Source organism: Oxyura jamaicensis, chromosome 21 (assembly GCF_011077185.1).
Source record: "Oxyura jamaicensis isolate SHBP4307 breed ruddy duck chromosome 21, BPBGC_Ojam_1.0, whole genome shotgun sequence".
NCBI lineage: Eukaryota > Metazoa > Chordata > Aves > Anseriformes > Anatidae > Oxyura > Oxyura jamaicensis.
Window position 1 is genome coordinate 2,844,762 of NC_048913.1, and position 5,465 is coordinate 2,850,226.

Genomic DNA, 5,465 nt, shown 5'->3' on the forward strand with positions numbered 1-5,465 from the left:
CCGAGCAGTGCTGTGTGCGTGTCCGAAGCTTTTCTCGTGTTGTAGAAAGCTGCATTGCTGTTGTGTGTGCAGGAGGTGGCTGGAGAACTGCTCTGGAACACAATCTGTGCTCAGTCCTTTTCTTTAGCACTGTCAGCGCTGCTTGTGAGCGATCGCTGCTTTTCATTTTGTTCTGGCACAGAAGCCTGGCAGGTTCCTGGTCAGGAGGCCGAGCAGAAACAGGGAGGTAGGCAGTAACAGTGACTGAGTCAGAGCCTGGAAGCGTATGTGAATCTTCCTCCTTGCTTCAGAGAGCTTTTAGTTTCAGCCCTGGGTCTGCTGCTTGTACCTCCTTGGTAAAGGAGAGCAGAAGCACAGGGCTTCTTGGTGGTGTGTGTTACCACCGGAGCCTGAGAGCACTGCAAAGTGGAGGCCTCCTCTTTCCACAGGAGTGCTACTGAACTGAAAAATGGGACCCAGCTCTGCCTGGTGCCTCTTTTTCCTGAAATTTAGAAACTTCAGGAGCTTTATCTAGCTCGGTAACGCACAGTGATGAGTATCAGCTAGGTGGCACAGTGCTTTTCTCAGCTGCTGCCTTCCCTCACTTCTCTGCAGACAAACACACGAGCTGAGTGAAGGCTCGCAGCGGTGACCTGATCCCTCTGCCATTTCCTCCTGACTCCCAGTGCTGCCTGCCTTCGGCCAAATTGGACCAGCGCTGAGCGTCTGTCCCCTGGGGGGGGGGGCTTTGTGGTTTCAGGGCAGGTTTGAAAAAGTGAAGACTCTACAGAACTGCAGCTCCCGTGGGAGTGAGTCAGTCCCATGTCATAGATTGGCTACCCTCCGTCTCAGGCACTCGATATTAAGAAATTGATTTTTGGTGGGGAATCCAAAAGTTTTGGGGGCACTCGGATGTGAGTGATGGCTCATCAGGGGCCCTGAAAAAATCCCTCTGCTTCCCAGCAGCACATGGTGGCTGGCTGCTTTAGGGGAGGACGAACAGATGCATAGACATGCACAGAGCCAGCTCCTGAAGTTAAAATTGATGGCAAATCCCAGTCAGATTTGCATATTTTTCCATCCCCTCAGGAACTTCATGGTTCATGTGATTTTGAGCTAATACCTACTCTCTTTTTTTGTGTTTTTGTTTTTTAATTCCATGAGTTGAAGGCACTGAGAATAGGCTGGAAGATAGGTAGGTTCTTCATATTTAAATAAATAAATCCCACTGTGGTGTCATGAAAAGACCCAGCAGGTAGGAACGAAGACTCTTCTCCCTAGGGAATTGGAGCGCTGGAAAAATCTGAGAGGCAAGAGGGATGCCACAGGCCATTTTAAAGGTAAAAATCCTGGCTCTTCCCAAGTGCATTATGTCTCAGAGTTCTGTGCATCACCAAAGCTTTCCAGAGCTGAAAGAGAGTCAAGAGATTTTGTCTAACTGCCCTTCAGTCTGTGTCCTTGTCAGCCTTCTGTGCAGCGAGTCCCAAACGGTGCCAGGGTTTTCGAGGCTCCCTGGGAGGACAGAGGCAGCACAGTTTAGGGACTGAGGTACTAATGGGCTGACGTGCAGCTGCTCTGGGCTGTATTCCTAATTCTGCCACTGATGTGCTGCGTGAGCCCGGGTGAGTCATTTCCTTCTGTGTTGTACGTCTCGCTGCTGCTCCTGTCTGTTTAGACTACAAACTTCTACGAGGAGCTGCCTGTGCTGTGCACCCAGCTTGCCCTGCAGTGCAAATGAAATGTGGTGCCACCGATACAAAGACCTTGCAAACACGGAATGAGGGGGTGGAAAACACATGCAATGTCCTTCCAGGTTGACATTTTAATTAAAGCAATCATGGCAAGCTACAATCGTGGCAAGCTACTTAAAATTGCTCTTTTTGTACTCAAACTAAATAATTTTTATAGAGAACTGATATGCCAAATTTCCCTGTTTACACACTCTGGTGTATGCCAATGACACTGAATTTAAGATGCTAAGAAAGCAGTAATTTACACCTGCTTTGTGATGTCAGTGAGGTTCTTCTTTGCATCTTCCATTCCTGATATGCCTGCTTGTTTGTTGGTTTTGACCATCGTGAGATATAATAACGCTGATGTCTGCAGAAGTGCTGCCTACGTGGAAATCTTTTCCTGTGGCTGGCCTAGGTGTAAAATCGCAGCCCATCATGACTGTCATCGAATGGAACTTCTGCGGCTTCGATTGGAAGCACTGCTGCAGCGCAGGGAAATGCAGATTAAACCCCGATGAAGGTTTGTGAACTAAAATGAGTTGGAAAGGCAGTAGCAGAGGAGATGGAGGCTAGTACTCAGGTGCTCCCTTGAGTCTTTGCATGCTGAGGTTGAGGGAGTTGTGCTCAAATGCCATTTAAAAAAATACAACTCAATGAAAACATTAATCTATTGGGATTTAATTAATTTAAATCTTAGCCTAACTGCATCTGATTCAGGTGCTTATTTGGAACAACATGAAATTTGATGCTGATTTGAAAGAACTGCTTTTACTGTCAAAGACTCACTTTTACAGTTTTTTTACAGTGATTTTCACAGGCTATGAATGGCACAGTACGTTTTATCAATACACGAATGTCTTCTCTACCAGAAAAAGCATCTGGTGAAGCAGAGCTGTGCGAGATCAACAGAAAAGGTGAAGGCAGGGAGACTCTGACTGCATCCTCTTCTAATGAGAAGGATAAATAAGTTTTGCTTGTACCTAAAGCTCACTAGTGGTAGGATTAATGATCAGATAGGTCCTGAAGTTTTTGTGGAACACTTCACAGGGTTTATGGGGAAGACACTTAGTGGGGGTAAACTGACTTAGGTCCATGGTAGTTAATATAAGCTTGCTGAATTATACCTGCTTGGGTATCTGCCTCTGATGGTTTTCGGGGTACATGAATCTTTTTGGCTTTTCTCCCCACGTTGAACCCAGGTTTTTGGATTTTGTGTTGTGGAAGAATTGCCAAAACACATTTTTATCTTGGAAAAATAATCTTCAGTTTTCAGTCTGGAAAAAAAAAAGAAAATGTGTTGGTTTCCTGGGCAATTTCTCTGTTTTTGTAACTGGTTCCTATTAATGGTTTTGAGATGAATCCCAGGAATCTGAAGCTGACAGCTTTCCAACAAAAAGGAGTGTTTAAATACAGTGCCATCCAAAGATGCTAGACGACAGGAACCACTGGGCTGTGGGGCTGCCTCTAAGCCAAAGGTGCAGACAGAGCTCTCAGACCTGTTACCAGGACAGTAGCACTGGAAGAGCACAAAAACACATGGATGCACGCAGACATTCGTCTTCTCAGCAAGAGCAGCCAGCCTGTAGTTTCACTCCTCCTTTGTGCAGGTCTCTGCCTGGCAAAGTGCAAAGCTCAGCACGTTAAGGAGAAGATCGACCCCCTCTTAAGATTCCCTCTGACTAAATATCTTACATACCTGGCCAGCTTTTATCGCTGATGCGTATGCACACATCACATCAATGAATTCATGCTCCAGCACGTTTGGCACGGGGGGGAAGGAAGGAGAGCTTTTCAGCTGGGGAGCTGAGATGAGGAATTGCCTGCAAACAGCAGTCCCCACCAACGCTGTTCCTGCACAGCTCTGATTCTGCTTCGGCAGTGCTTGGGTGTAGCATAGCAGAGACCATGTGGTGGTTTTGTGGGCTTCATCTTTGCTGGAAATGGGTAGTTCAAGGGGTGTTATTAAGTGAAATCGTTAGCTGTTGTCGTGATCTTGTTTTATGTGTACTTAGTAAAAGGGATGTCAGAGATCTGCCATTACTCGGCGTGTGCTTTAGCCTCAGCTGTTGGGTTGGTGACTGCAGCACAGGCTGGGGATAACAGCGGTCCCCAGCACAATAAAACAAAGCAGGAAAACATCTGGCCAGCCCCTCGACTTGTCATCCCCAACAGGCTGTTCAGAGAAGGCAGATCAGGGGCTAGAGCATTTACAGCTGGGGTACAGAGAGCAAAGCTTGTGCTGCTGGTTACATCACTGCAATAATGACAGGCTTCGCTCGACAGCCCTGTCATTGTGGCTGGCTTTCAGTTCTGTCCCTTTAGTTCACAGCTCTTGCTGCAAGTTGGATTGTTTCAGCCTTGCTTATGGGATTCACTGCAGCTGAAAGATTTATTTTAATGAGTAAAGCTTCGCAACCAAACGAAGCCTCCCGGGAAGTGCATCCCCTCTTGTAATTCATGTGGCTCTGTTGTGTTGCTCTTTTCCAGCAACAGGCAGCTCTGAAGGCTCCCCTGGCCTACACCAGGCCTTTCTTAGAAAGGGGGAGCGAATACAGAGGTGTGTTTGCCCTTGTTTCTGTTCCTGGGCAGAGGTGTTCTCTTTTTCCTTTGATCATGGCATGGTACAGTGGGTTTCATACCTAGAGATCGAGATCTTGGTAATATAAATGTGGAACATGACAGATTGTGCACATAAGGCTTTGTACTATAATTTGTGTCTTTGTGTCAACAGAACATTAGTGCTGGCATTCCTATCTCATAAATTACGTGGATTTATAGCTGTAAAAATGGGGTGGAAGTGGCTGCTTCCTCCTGCTTCCAAGTTTGCTGGTTCTCAAAATGACAATAAAAGGACAGAGGGGACCTCTTCGCATCAGGCCTTCTTCCCAGCCTGCTCTCTGCTCAGTCTTCTACACTGATGGTCTTCAGTCCAGGAGGTCTTTCAGTGCAGCCTGCAGCTGTGGAAAACAGAAATATTGAAATGGAAGAGATTTGGGAGAGCATACTGCCTGCCAGATGGAGCTTGCCTCCTACTGCTTGCCACAGGCCAATTCATCTCTCCAGGCAGGGCTTTTTTCGACCTGAGTCACCAGCATTTCTGGGTGAAACACGGGTGAGTGTGGGGACAGAGGAGCCTTTCTGCCTGCTTGCCTGACCTGCAACGAGGCTGGCAGGTGCAGAGCTGGAAGCAAAGCCCCTTGTGTCAGTGCTGGGAGGGACCTTTCCTTGCACGGACAGAGCTGCTTTCTTTGGACAGGCTTTGTGGTTGGGGTAGACGGCTGGCTGCGCCACAGTGGGCAGCTGGGGGATGCTCCTTGTTTTGAGTATCAATACCCAAAACACCACTGTGGAAAGAGAAAGGCTGACCAGGGTTCCTTAGCCTGGCCTCTCTGGAGAATGGAGTTGGGCATCCAGCACCTGCCTGGGCAAAGTGTGGTGCAGCTGCCTGGCCCAACTCCCTCTGGCGCAGCAAGGCTCTAGGGCCGAGTAGACACAGCACAGAGCGAGTGAGGAAAGGGCAAGGATCTGTGAAATGCCCTCCTGGTTCCCTTTCTTCCCCTCGGGGTGAACCCCAGAGAAGCTGTTCCTCTTCTCTTCCACAGGGCTGTTTTCTTCAGGAGGCTTCAGTGGGCTCAGCCTGAACTTGGCTTTCTTCAGTCAGGAAATAGCCAGTCTGTGACAGCAGCAACCACAGCGATCTGCAGCTAGCCCAGAGAGCAGGCGAGGAGCAGCCAGTAACCTCTGCAGTGCCAG